Raw genomic sequence first — 15510 nt, 5'->3', positions numbered from 1 at the left:
TGTGTATTTATGTGTAATTTTGAAGAGGAGAGGCGATGAGACTTTGTAAATTAGAGCAATACATTAATGCATCAAGAAATCTCATTAATAAATATAATTTAATGACTCCAACACCAACATGTGACGCATTTAAATGGCCAAAATATAATAAATTGCTCTAAATCTAAAGTGTTTTGCCTTTATGCATGCCCAAATGTTAATAGACAGACAGAAAGAGAGAGAGAGAGAGAGAGAGAGAGAGAGAGAGCAACAAAACTGAACACAAGTGGGCATCATAGTTTCATCTTTGATTATGTAGAACTGCTTCAGTCTTGTACTGTAACACATATAGTGCCGAGACTCAAATATTTCAGACTATTGCATGTAAAATATTTGATTTTGAAAGACTGTTTTGGACTGAAACTTAATTTTTTCCCAACACTGTTGATGTTAACTCCCATTTTAATAAACATAGTCAATTAATTTCTAATAACATTCATAATACAAATTATTTCCACTATAAATAAATAAATAAAATCATTCTGACCTGGTTTATACGAAAGGTTGAAGCGCCCTCTGGTGTCGTACTGAAGAACTGCATGTAAGAAAACGGGTCGGTCCATTTGGTGTGGATGCTGTCAGTGATGTTCCTGTGTTCTGTGACAGAGACAGAGTGCCTGTTCTCGATCCGTTCAGCATCACAGAATGTGTGACGGCTCACAGACACTCTAGAAGGGAAACAGATTTTTCCTGTATTTGTAAGATGGTAGCCTAAAGCTGCCAAGTTTATTTCTTGACTGCTGTTTTGCAGATCATTATAGTTTTTTAAATGTTACATTATTTGGATAATTGGTTAAAAAAAAAAAAAATCTGTTAAATTTTATTGTTAAAGAACTGAATGAAGAATAACATATTTAATATCGTTATAATATATTTTCTGTTCATTTTTGGTGCGTTACATTCAATAAAAGTGTGATCATTTTATTGGTTTTTAGTTTTTCAGATTCATTAAATTCATGAAATTAATTATAAAGTATAATATTAATACAAGTATACGAAAGCCATGACCGAAAGAACTAGGTCACGAGTACAAGCGGCCGAAATGGGCTTCCTCAGAAGGGTGGCGGGCTTCTCCCTTAGAGATAGGGTGAGGAGCTCAGTCATCCGTGAGGAGCTCGGAGTAGAGCCGCTGCTCCTTTGCGTCGAAAGGAGTTAGTTGAGGTGGTTTGGGCATCTGGTAAGGATGCCCCCTAGGGAGGCGTTTCAGGCACGTCCAGCGGGGAGGAGGCCTCGGGGAAGACACAGGATTAGGTGGAGAGATTACATCTCCACACTGGCCTGGGAACGCCTCGGGGTCCCCCAGTCAGAGCTGGTTAATGTGGCTCGGGATAGGGAAGTTTGGGGCCCCCTGCTGGAGCAGCTGCCCCCGCGACCCGACTTCGGATAAGCGGTTGAAGATGGATGGATGGATGGTATACGAAAGCAATGTACAATATATATATACCAAAGTCATTTTCGGTTTTTGGTCAAGTGCATCCTGAATTTTCGGTTTCGGCCCAGAATTTTCATTTCGGTGCATCACTAATTGGAACTCTATGATAGCTTGCCAATGAAATTCAGATTCTGGCCTATCAATGAGCAAGTTTCGCTTTATGCTACCATAGCGCATCAGTCATGACTCAAGATCCTGATCGGATTCGGATAGCGTTCTACCGCTCACTAGAATGCCCTCAGGGACACTCACTTTCTCTTGTCTCACAATGTCCATAGTTCTCATTAAGTGCACTGTATACACTGCTTTCACACACGGAGAAGTCACTGTTGTTGTATGACACCCCAAAATTCTCCTGGCTGGCTCTCGCCAACTCTTATAACCCTCTACACAATTTGCTGCAGACACAATCGGTCTGAGTATGCACCAGCTCTATCAGAAGATCAGATTTGCCCACTGAGAAGGAGCTCACAACAATAATGACTCACTCAGACACTGTATTAGCTTCAGCTGAATATATTATATTGTTTGAACTTTATATTATAACACATTAACTGGAATGCATGACATAAAAAAAAAAAAAGTTATTTTAAGAAAGAAAAAAATTAAATACATATAATTTCCGAATACATATAGCATTACCCTGTTCCCCTTCTGTTACTCACTCGACGTGGTGTCGAATGTAGTGACAGAAGGGGTCTTTCTTGAAAGCCTTGCGTACCACTGAACTTCAGAAAAGGCACATACGGATATAAAGGGAAGCGGGAGTGCATCTGTCAGTCAGATTTTTTCTTCGGAGCCGAGCGGTTGTGCAGCAGCAAGCTGAAGTTCACTACTGTTCCACTCACCTCTGTTGGTGAAGCACTGCTGTTGGATCTACGGTGCATTACCAGTGGCTTTCTCCTTCTCTACACGCTGTGCAGTCCACGGCCATGGGCACTTCGACATTCTGTCTAAAAGAGTGTTTCCTCTTAAAAGAGTATGTTTTCTCTAAAAGAGTTTCATTTTCACTCACAAAAGAGCAATACACAGCAGGCGTTGAATGTCCTTTTCAGGACGCATATTTTTAAAGATGCCTTTCCGCCTCTGTGTAGTTCCTGGATGCAGTCGATATCTCTCCAAGACTGATGTTCATAGATGCTGCCTCGTGTGCCTTGGTAGCGATCACACTGAGGCAGCGTTTGTGGATGGTTCATGTACTCACTGCAAGGACATGACCATGGCAGCGTTACGGTCGTGTCTTTCATTTCTCAAAGTGAATGCCACTTCAGCCGCCCCCCCATGTCGCTCCTTCTTCCCACGGAATTGAGGACGATCCGGCTGGCGATGGAGGTGATTTGGGGATGGCAGCGGGCTCGATTTCACTGGGTAAATCCCCACGAACCACCCGCCCCCCGGCACACTCGCTTGCGTCCCTCCGGGCTCGAGGTGAGAGCGGCTCACCACATGGCCAGCCTGCGTTCTCCCTCGAGCCCCCAGAATTTGATGATGACGTCGCAGCTGCATCGGAGAGTGTTCAGGCGTCTGACGCAGAGGATTCGACTGGGCTGCCACCTTCGAGTCAGCCCGCCCAGTCTGAGAACGACGAGCAGATGGCAGACATGCTTCCCCGGGCCGCCATGAGCATGGGCTTGGACTGGAACTCTCCGTCCTCCCCACAGCCTTCACGGCTTGACGATTAGTACCATGGGTCATGGCGCTGCTCCCTGCCATGCCCCCCCCCATCCAAACAACAGGTGGCTCCGCCTCAACCCGGGCCCAGCTCTCAGCCCCAGTATCGAGTGCCCCGCAGGCACCGTATGCCCCCCGTTACCAGCATCCCCTCCAGGACCCGGAAAGCTCCTAAACACTCCTGAGATAGAAGACTCAGGCAGTCAGATGTTCGCTCCGGAGCTGGTATCAGGACCACTCCGTCTCCCAGTGGAGGGCCGGGAGGAAAATCCATATTTTCCACATTTTCAATAAAAGAGTGATTTCCTCAGTCCCTGGGTCATCCAGCCAATGCTCCAAAATCCTACAGTCCCTGTTCCCCAGGCACAGTCACCTTGCCTTCCGTCATTAGGTAGGACCTGCCAATGCGCCACTGCCACATGTGGCTTGACAACCCATGCAGTGTATTGGCAACATATCACCTCCCCCTAGTCTGGGCAGGATGTGGTCTCCACAGGGTCTTTTTACTAGATCTACCCCTGAAAGAATAGGATCAGGAAAGATCGTCTTCCCCGACGCATTTCATAGCATTAAGGCTTGCTCCCATTTTGGTCATGTAGCACCCCTTAGGGGTGCTGGGAATCTAAGGTCTGTATATGACACCTATATCTGGGGTCATTGGGGAGGGTTACGTGTGGCCGATACAGTTGCTTCTTGCACGCAGCAGCCTGCTTGCACCTGTGTCAGCAGTTCACGTAGTGCATGGCGCTTTGAAATGGGACCCCTTGTGTCACTACATTCGACACAATGTCGAGTGATTGACAGAAGGGGAACGTCATGGTTACTGTTGTCACTGTTCTCAATCAATGTTCTATTTATTTTAATAATTGATGGTTGTCTATGACAATTATTAATTATTGCTAATAAACACACATGCTCCAAAACTGTGAGCCCTACATAATTGGTGCCCCGTGTGAGGCCTTGATATTTGTTGGCTTTCTCCAATATTTTTGCAAATAAAAAAAATACAATTGTTTTTAAAGATTAGCCAGAAGTTCTTTCGTGGCTTCACTTTTCTCAGGAAGTCCAAAACTGCTAAAGCACAAGGCCATTTGTGGTTGTGAATTATTGCAAGTGTTGTGTTAGTGGTTGCTAGTTTGGTAATAATTCATTACTCATTGGAATTTGTTTTTGTGTGAAAGATTCAGTCTCTAGATACTGACAGAGTAATCTGATGTACTGATACAGTGATTGTTAATATCTAATAAGCAGTTCAAGAAACAGCTAATAATACAAAGAAGTTGCTCTGGAGTGACAGGTAAGTGGACCCTCCCTGTGTATTCTCTTCTAGGGATAGCGTACGTGTTTTCCACAGAGCAACAGGTGTCGTCAATCATCACCTTCAAATCTCAGCTCAAGCATCACATTTTTTAATTCTCAAAGAGTTCCTATAGGGGTCCACTGGACATCACCCTCTCACCTGCCTAACCAGTGAGATGAATTCCCAGTCCCTATCAGCATCCGGAGCTGAAGTCTCTGGTCAAGTGAGGAAACCGCACCGTCCAACTGGGTCGCTGACCTCCTCCTTGTACCTAGAGAATCGAGGGAGGAGCTTAACAGCTACACACAATCCCAGTGTGATGCTGAAATGGATAGTGCACACAATCCTAAAGGGAAGGTACCCATTATCCAGGAAGCAGTTGGCAGACTGTTCCTGCTCTACCACCACAAGGCCCAGTTGCAGATAGCAACACTCAAGGGTGAGGTAAGGACACTTACCACCCATGGGAGTCGGCTTGATTCACGCAATCGCGCCTTACACAGAGACCTCCAGACCACGAATACGATGCTGGAGGAGTGTGTAGGAAGACTCCAGTCGGCTGAAACAGATAGCCGAGAAGCTGTGGACGACCGAGTCCGGCGGGAAAGCCGAGACGCATGGGCTAAGGCTCAAGAAGTGCTCCGTTACTCCACCTCTGACAAGAGTGGGGCAAAGGACTCCGAGACCGGTACTACGACGAAATACCCCACCCCTGGTTCAGGTAGTATTCGAAAACCGTGGTCCCAACTCCCGGAGCAAGAGCGCATCCTTGTTTGGGACACGAATCCACCAGGTTTCAGGGGCAAGCTTGACTCCTTTGCAAAGGACATAGAACGCTTCGACCCAGCAAGCCAAGATTCAAATGTCAAAGATTACCTCAGGTAAATCGAACATTGTCTTGCCGTGCTTTTGGAACAGTTACCCGAGGCTTTGTAGGGTTCTGAGCAAGGAGTACTCGCCATACACTGATGAAACATCAGCCACCCTCAGCCCCATCCGCATCCAACAAAAGCGTTTGGAGCCTCCCAGGGAGTATTACAGGCATTTAAGGAATGCATACTTCCAAGGAAGTAACGAGCCAGGCCTGGAAGAAGAACGAGGTTTCAGATCTCTCTTCCTTCATAATCTCCACCCCTGCATGCGAACCCACGTTACACTAATGTGTAAGCAGGGTAAACAAACCATGCAGGAGATTAGGAAGATGGCCCAGATGACATGGGAAACAGTCATGTATCCGACTAACAAACAAGACGACGATGTCAGAGTCCTGGACATCCAGTTCTCTGAGAGGGCAGACTTAGAGCTTGAGGGCCACGAATTGCTTCAACCCAGAGTACGCAGCAAAGTAGCAGTCCCAAAACGCGTGACCAACCACCCACAGGGGGGTTGGAGGAACCAAGGGAATGACCACAAGGGTCACTCCCAGGTTCAGCAAGAGCCCAAAGAACAATATACCTTCCCAAAGAAAATGTCAGGTTTGAGAACAACCCCAGATATTGGAATGGAAACAAAGGGAATCGTTCGGGGCCTCCCAAAGAGGGGGATCTGGAGCAGAAGGTCAGCCTCCTCCAGAAACAACTAGCGGACGTGATGAAGCACCTCGATGCTTGTCGCCATCCCCCCAAAGGGTCAGACAATGACCACAAGGGGGCCAATAGTGACAATCCACCAACATGACTAGGCCAGACCCTTCCCCCCTCAACTGCCAGAGTCTACATCGTAGGCTGGAGGAAGAACACAGGGAAGACTCCAACACTCCCAGTGGCAGTCATGCCCAAAACCCACACTCCGCTCATTACATTTTTGGGAGACCTTGTCCACAAGGTTAATGCCAGATGCATATACACCTCAGTGTTGGTAGGGAGATGTATAGACTTCCGTGCGTTACTGGACACTGGGTCTGAAATCAGCCTAAGGTGCAAGGAGACTTTAGCAAAAATCGCCAGGGCAATGCTCTCCCTTGGTAAACCATTGCATACAGAGCCCTGTGATGTAAGCCTTGTCAGCTACACACAAAACAGGCCCCTTACCAAGCTCCTCCGGAAGGACATGGTATTTGAAAGGGAAGACCCGCAAGGATTTGGAGATTCACGTCAAGGCAAGCTTCTCCTCCCACTGCCTCATCGCCGCCCTGGCACAGAGGTATGACAAAGAGAAAGGGGAAAATGCCCAAAGCAGCAGTTGATGGAACCTCAGACACAAAAGTTCCTACCACCCACTCTACAGGACTCAAGAGCTAAAAGCTCTCTGTCAGGTACAACAACACCTGAAACTTGAGAGAGTCCTTTTGATCCATGTTCCCCATGGCCCAGGTCCACCCTGGCGTGACGTTCCGTCCGGCCTAAGGGGGGGTGATGCTGCTACATGCCCATGATGCTCCCATTGGAGGTCACAGGAGCTACAAAGCTACCTACCACACCCTCCAACAGGTTACATACTGGTCATTTATGCTGGACCGTCCGGAAGACGTCAGTTTTGCATCCGCATATACTGCACATCAGTACGTGACCACTGTACAAGTGGGTCCAGTCAAACCAGACCAAACCCTTTGAACAGTCTGCACTCCAAAGGGGGGTGGACCCACCACAATAGTGTCCACCATAGTTAAGCGTAGCATGCTTTATTCACGACATTAGCATGCACTAACACCAATACCACTTAACACAAGGTAATGAAACTCCAGTTCCAACAAGAACATTTACAGGGTCTGGGCAAAACACTGCCGGGTAACATACTCACTGTAAACATGCATTCTGCTATTCTGAATAACACTTTGCATGCTCTGGATGCCTTGTCAGAAGTAATGAGATGAGACATAACGTGTGTAAGTGGTATGCATTCTAATGCATGACCTTGTGAGGGAAATCAGCACTTAGGTTAACAGCCTGAGTGGTGGAAGGATCCCATCCTACTTAGGTTCTCCTTAATATGGCTAAACAAATCCTTAGATCTGCCACTACCACTGTTTGTGCAATCTTCTTAAATACATCTGGCATACAGCCTTGGCAATGACAAAAATTAGGACTTATCCTTAACTTAACCATTACAAAGGAACAGAAACTAGGGTAGAAGGAGCTGGTAGTTCGATGGCTTGTCAACACACCAGCCACCGAAGTCCTACTGTCATACAACCACCATGATACAGCCACTAAACTAAGGCTACCAAAATGTTTCTAAACGGTTCCCCAAGGAACCACCGTGCACATTGACGACATTGTCCTCCATCATCTCAACGTCAACAAACATGACGCAGAAATTGAGATCAGGGACGCATTTAGAGGTAACAACCTCACCATGACACCCTTCAACAGCAGCTCCATGCTGAAGGGATGAAATTAGTCAAGTTCAGTCTCAAACCGACTGGCTTGACCACTATATTTCATAGTCATAAGCAAATCGTCATCGTAACAAGAACACTACATCGGTTTAATCACCCTTGGGCTCCTCCTTTAGTGATTGGAACATCATGGCAGGTATTGCACAAATCCAAACACTACACACTAGACTGGATGCAATGACACCCAATCCACAGCGTTCCAAACATCTGTCTACCCCTCTACCACTAACTCGTCCCAAGAACAGCCTTACTAACAGGAACAATCTCTTCCAGTTTCCTTTTCATAATTATTGAAAACTCAGGGATAACAAAGGGTTGTTGCAATGTTTGATGTGTTACCGATGAAAAAATGCTATGTTGTGATAAAGTTATGTTAGTTAGCCTAGTTAGAATTCATCTGCCTAGATGTCAAAAAGTCTTTATGAACTGTTATACTTCCAGGAACTAAGCTCTTGCAAACTCAGGACACATGGACTGAACAACTTTGGGTTGCTCTCAGGGATTTGGGAACTGTTCAGTTGTTGTTGCTCTCAAGGACTGTGGTAGGAACCCCAACCTTAAGACCAAAAGGGGGGATGTAGGGCCTTGCCCCACTGAAAATGGCAGCAGAGACAGCATGGCCCTTTGTTCTATGATCAAAGGTGAGACATTGAACTCTGTTTCCCAGAATGCTTTGCAACCGGACGGAATGGACTCAATCTCAGACGTCATTGGTCAAAAGTGGCCTATGACCGATGACGTCATCTTCTTAACAAAAACTCTCTGCATCCAGCCTGTCTGTTATACCTACAGCTTCACTGCGCTCTAAAGAGACATATCTACACCAAGGAATTTCCCTCCTTCTGGACAAAGAGAGACCACGTTTTTCTAAACCTCACCAGTTGGCCACGGTAGAGTAAGATTAACTGAGCTTTGTCCCAGTCGTGTAGTGTACAACCGGTTCATTTCATCTTCACTGTGAGACAACAGTGAATTTATTTAGAAAACGGAAAAGGCGACCAGCTTCCCTTCTCAATCGTTTTCTCTCAACGTTGACTACCTCCCGCATTTCTCGCAATCACCAGACCCGAGAACCAACGGAGAGACGTGTTTTTGAATCCAGATTGTTTTCTGCTGACCGCTCAATGCAACAGGAATCCAACAGACAACCCTGCTGAAATAACACAGGATTTCACAAGTAAGGCTTGATATCTGGGCAGATTTAGTTTAGAAACTGTGACTTTTCTTATAAACCTAAATCATATATTTGATCGCTGAATGTTTGATGTTTTTGTTTACATTTGTATGTAAACCACGATCGCTGAACGTTTAATGTTTTGAATTAACAATATTCAAACAAACAAACCAGGAATACTTATTATAATTGTGGCAGCGGGGGCGTGGTCAAGCGCCCGTCCGGGAGAGAAGAGCGGTAAGGGCGCTCACACCTGAGCTAAATTATGTCTAACACCTGTCTCTAATTGCAGTAGAGCGAGGAGAGCGGATTAAAAGCCAGCAGCCACAGAGCAGAAAAAAGCCCGACCTACAGCAACCCAGTGTTTCCTGTATTGATATATGTGTGTGTGCACAGTATAGAGTGTGAATAATAAAAAGGCTTACCTTGTGCCAGAGACCTGTTTCCCTGTCCTCTTTCAAGAAAGGTGTCACAATAATATAACAAAATTTATTATAATCAAACAGTAATGAACACTGCCAATACTAAATGAATATAACACAAAACATAAGGTGGAAATCCTAACTAAATGGTGGAGCTATATGCTAGTGTATGTGTGTGTGTGTGTGTGTGTGTGTGTGTCGAGTCGGTTAATGTTAATAAACATTAATTATTAATTTATATCTGATAGTAAAACTGATCTAACCAACCTGTGAGCCTACATACACTCACCTAAAGGATTATTAGGAACACCATACTAATACTGTGTTTGACCCCCTTTTGCCTTCAGAACTGCCTTAATTCTACGTGGCATTGATTCAACAAGGTGCTGAAAGCATTCTTTAGAAATGTTGGCCCATATTGATAGGATAGCATCTTGCAGTTGATGGAGATTTGTGGGATGCACATCCAGGGCACGAAGATCCCGTTCCACCACATCCCAAAGATGCTCTATTGGGTTGAGATCTGGTGACTGTGGGGGCCATTTTAGTACAGTGAACTCATTGTCATGTTCAAGAAACCAATTTGAAATGATTCGAGCTTTGTGACATGGTGCATTATCCTGCTGGAAGTAGCCATCAGAGGATGGGCACATGGTGGCCATAAAGGGATGGACATGGTCAGAAACAATGCTCAGGTAGGCCGTGGCATTTAAGCGATGCCCAATTGGCACTAAGGGGCCTAAAGTGTGCCAAGAAAACAGCCCCCACACCATTACACCACCACCACCAGCCTGCACAGTGGTAACAAGGCATGATGGATCCATGTTCTCATTCTGTTTACGCCAAATTCTGACTCTACCATCTGAATGTCTCAACAGAAATCGAGACTCATCAGACCAGGCAACATTTTTCCAGTCTTCAACTGTCCAATTTTGGTGAGCTCTTGCAAATTGTAGCCTCTTTTTCCTATTTGTAGTGGAGATGAGTGGTACCGGTGAGGTCTTCTGCTGTTGTAGCCCATCCGCCTCAAGGTTGTGCGTGTTGTGGCTTCACAAATGCTTTGCTGCATACCTCGGTTATAGCGAGTGGTTATTTCAGGCAAAGTTGCTCTTCTATCAGCTTGAATCAGTCGGCCCATTCTCCTCTGACCTCTAGCATCAACAAGGCATTTTAAGCCCACAGGACTGCCGCATACTGGATGTTTTTCCTTTTCACACCATTCTTTGTAAACCCTAGAAATGGTTGTGCGTGAAAATCCCAGTAACTGAGCAGATTGTGAAATACTCAGACCGGCCCATCTGGCACCAACAACCATGCCACGCTCAAAATGGCTTAAATCACCTTTCTTTCCCATTCTGACATTCAGTTTGGAGTTCAGGAGATTGTCTTGACCAGGACCACACCCCTAAATGCATTGAAGCAACTGCCATGTGATTGGTTGATTAGATAATTGCATTAATGAGAAATTGAACAGGTGTTCCTAATAATCCTTTAGGTGAGTGTACATTGGTGCCCGTGTAACATTGATTCTAATCAATGTTCTATTTATTTTAATAATTGATGGTTGTCTATGACAATTATTCATTATTGCTAATAAACACATGGTCCAAAACTGTGAGCCCTACACTGTTGTAAACTCTGTTCCCTGATGGAGGGAACTAGATGTTGTGTCCCCTTTGCCACGATACTAGACCTACCACTGTAAATGTTGTCTACATATATTTGGTATTAACCTTTGACTTTTTTTTTTATTTCTTCTGGTTATTATTCTCTTATTTGTTTCAGTTTACTTTATAAAGATAAATGTGAACCATCTCCGATAATACTCTGAGTTCACCTTTTGAATAACAAATTCACTCTAGAAATAATTTTAGAAGGTAAATTCACTTTTAGTATTTCTTAAAATGTATGCAATAAAATGTCCCTTTCTGTTTCAGTTTGTGAAAATAAAAAATAAAATGACACTTGATCAAACAATACAAATAAAAAAACATGCATAGAAAATATTAATATTTCACTTATGATTCCTTTGACATAAATGTTGGTCACAATCAGTCTTTGAAGTTTTATCCATAACTTTGTGAATATGGCTCAAACCTTTGAACAACAACTGTATTGTTGTTTCACTCAGTCTTTCCTCTTTCCTCTTTTTCCTGATTTAGTTCCTCCAAAAGAACCAGAGATATATGTGCTGTTGGTTCACTTTCCTACCATCCAACTCGGCAATGACAATGTCACTCAGGGGACTTTCACACTGGGCACGTTTGCTGCGGTCCGATTCTGAGTGCGATTGTTCCCGGTGCCCCCCGCAGCGTTGGTCTGGTTTCACACTCACTTGATTCTCTCGAACCCCAGTCCATTTGTGTTATCACAAACACGCATGGAGCACACAATGCAACTCTTTATACTTTTTTGTTGTTGTTATTTTGGTGCCATTGTGTTCAGCAGAGTTAAGGACACTGCGTATATGTGCTTCATAGCGTAACTCAGCAGATGTCCCGGGGAAGGCGGCTTGCTGCTGCTCACAAACTGCATTTTTTGAGGAGACAGCTGATTGCAAGGAATTCATGAGCATCTTTGTTTACAATGCACGCTTACGCTCGTGTCCAAGGTGAAGTTATCGCCACTCTCATCTCCTATTATACTCTATATTTATAACCTAGAATAGTATTTATATATAGTATTTATAAGGTTTATAGGTAGATACAGTATTTATAATGTTGATTGTACTCTTACATCAATGTGGTGTCATTACTTTTTTGGGACTTTAAGGAATGTTTTGTTCCTCGTGTGTTGTCGATGTGTTGTGATGTCATCATCGGCTAAAACGCATGCGCAGGCTACTTTACTTCCTGAACGAATGCGCACCCGACTCGAGTTGCTTTCACACAGCGTAGCCAACTTAGTGACTTTGTCGCAAGATTTAGTGACTTTTCTGACCTCTTTAGCGACTTTTATTCAAAAAAGTGACTAGCGGCATATCTATCAACTTTTTGGAGAAACCTTAGCTACTTCCGTAGAAGAAAGTAGCCAATACTGCCCCACGAGTACGTGGTCTTGCTTTGCTGCCCAGACTCGGAGGCACACCTCTCTCTGCGTTGACTCTGTTCGGTGAGATTGACAGAGAGAGAGGTGAGCAGGCGAGAAGGCGAAGCAGCACATGACATAGACGTGAATGAGCTGCACATGTGCAAACAGCGTTGTCAAGGACCAATCATGAATCTATATTGTTCGTTCCCCTTTAGTTTAGCATTTAAAGAATTTAATTTGCCGTTTATTTTGTTCTTTTCATGCACCAGGGTTTCCCGTAGGGTTGTGCCGATGGACGATATCATCGTCCATCGTGATGGCTGACCAACATCACGATGTCGAGCCACCATCGTGATGCCACGCCCCCTTTTGCGAGTCTTGCTAGTGTGACTCACTAATCCAAGTCTCTTCTATAGTTAACCTAAAAACTTTGCAGGGATTGCTCTGTAAATTAAATTGAGAATATAACTAATGCATATATGCTATTTTAAATACTGTAGTATATGCCAGAGACGTGACGTGTTAGTCTGTGAAAATACCGTGTCAGGCAGGCTGCACAAATATTGATCTTGACATTGTTAGCTTCTTGTCTTTTTTTTACATGTCTTACACTGTACATTTAGATTAAAATATTTTATGTTGTAGGCTACTAGAAAATAGACTTTATTAATTAATTATTAGTAGTTGTAGTGTCTCAGAAAATCTTGCTCATTGTCACATAGCTCTTGTATACACTGAAGCGGCAGTTTAAGATAAACCCAGACCAGCGAACGTCAAATAACTTTTGTCTGGTTAATACTTTTAAAGAAACATTTCCTTGGCCATAAATCCATAATGTCAAATCAAATGAAAGAAACAAGGTGAATATGATTAACACACATTTATTAAAACATAGAAGAACAACAAATAGGAACAAGAAAACGGAACAACACTCAGACCGAAACTCGGCATTAACATTTCACTTATAATTAGCAGCACAATTAACTTCAGCACAGGCTACAAAATAAATTATGTTATTGAAATATTGTAAAGTGGTCATATGAACTACACAAATGAACGTTTAAAAAATAATATGCAAAATCGAATAGCTCAACAACGGATGGCTGAAAAATGCGTAAAGAAGTCTAATATCTTTCACCATAGACCATGTTTAAATTTCCATGTTTCTGGCCAGAAATACCAACATATTCACTTTATCTGGTTTTAATAAGCTGCGGATTGGAGTAACTACACTACCCGCTGTGCTGAAGACCCGCTCTGATGGAGTACTGGTAGCACACAGATATTTCCGTGCTAATCTTGCCATGAACGGAAACCTTTTGTCGTTCGTTTTCCACCAAGTCATCGGGTCCTCTTCCCATCAATGGCCATTTCCTGCAGGTACATGGTCATTTCTGCCTCCACCTTTAGCCTCTTGAGTAAAATAACGAAATTATAGTTTTGAAGTGGAAAATAGTATTTATGTAAAGAGCTATATTAAAATAAAAAGTGCACAACTCTTCTAAGTGAAAGCTAAAAAAAAAAATGCTTCACGTGTCGTGCAACCTACTGATAAAGCGCCGACGAGTCATTAGTTGGGTTAGTAAAATAACGAAATTATAATTTTTCATTTAATTTTTGAAAATTATATGAAATTATATTAAACCCCCCACCGACAATATCATCGTCCATCGCGATGTTTTACTGTCAACATCGTCAACTGCCAATTTAGGGGACATCACCCAACCCTAGTTTCCCGCAGCACTTTGAAAATAAGGCGGCCGCCTAAGCAACACACGCCTGCCGCCACGTCGTCCAAAAAATATATATGAGCGATATTCGCCGTGTTACTCTGTCCTGTTTTCTCCCTTTCCATCATTAAATATGTAATAAGCCTTCGTGTTCGCATCAGTCTTGTTATCAGCGCATTCTTCCGCAGCGGCGCCGAGCGCACGTGTGTGTGTGTGTGTTCATCTGAGCCTCATTGGTCTGTCACTGCTCGTCAATGTCACAATATTTGAGATAACCAATCAAATCTAAGTAGGTGGGCTTTATGTTCACAGCGCGAATTTTAGCAGAGCGACTCGACAGTAAAGCAGCGACATTTGCTATTTTGACAGTTTTTTTAGGTCATAAATTAATAAACTTTTGTCTATTTTCGCCATTTTGAACTGAAAATAGACCAACTATGTGACGTGACTGATGTAATGTAGCCTAATAATTAATTTACTGTCATTGTGAGGGGACAAGACACATTAACCAGAGTACCCGCAGGATCTTAAAAGCATTGAAAAATTATCTCAAATTAAGGCCTTAAAAGCCTTGGATTTGGTATACAAAGTCTTGGATTTCGTTACAAAGGTATTATATATTTTTTGCCTTTACTAGGATTAAGTTCATACCATAACAAAATAGCCTGTAGCGATGCTAGGTGTCAGCTCTGCCATAAGCAGTGATTGTAATAAGCTTTGCACATTTTGACGGACTATTAGATGTAATGTTATTACCTTGACAAACTAATACATCATTAAAAAGATATGACTCAAGTTTCAGTATTTGTCTTAATTTGTGTCAGGAGTTATGCAATTCTAAATACACCCCCACCCCCACCCCACCCCCACTAACACATTTTCTGCGGGAAACCCTGTGCACTTAATCACAGGAGATTTTTAGACAGTTGTTCATTCCTGTTTCTGAACTCTCTGAACTCAGACACTTGCTTTAACAACTCTATACATTGTACTTTATTCAAACATGTAACAAACTTTATATTTTGCTACATTTGTAAATAGGGATTTAATAGGGTATTTCAGTATGTACGGTAAGCACAGGGAAGCAAACACATGTAAAGGAAAGACACTATGCAAAATGCAAATGAGATGCGGTGACGTCACAAAAATATGTTAATTAGCGGAATTAGCGACTTTTCGAGCAGGCTTTAGCTACTTTCCATTGAAACTAGTTGGCAACACTGCTTTCACATTCACGCGAATCGTGCTACAGTTCCAGTGCAACCGAACTCAGACCACCTCTTACAGGTAGTCTCGGGTTCGGTACCGCAGTGCGCTCCCCGGTCCACATGACAGCTTTCACATTACCAATTTTTCATGCAAACCGTGTTCTGTT

Source organism: Xyrauchen texanus, chromosome 40 (genome assembly GCF_025860055.1).
Source record: "Xyrauchen texanus isolate HMW12.3.18 chromosome 40, RBS_HiC_50CHRs, whole genome shotgun sequence".
Lineage (NCBI taxonomy): Eukaryota > Metazoa > Chordata > Actinopteri > Cypriniformes > Catostomidae > Xyrauchen > Xyrauchen texanus.
This window is presented reverse-complemented; position numbering follows the sequence as displayed.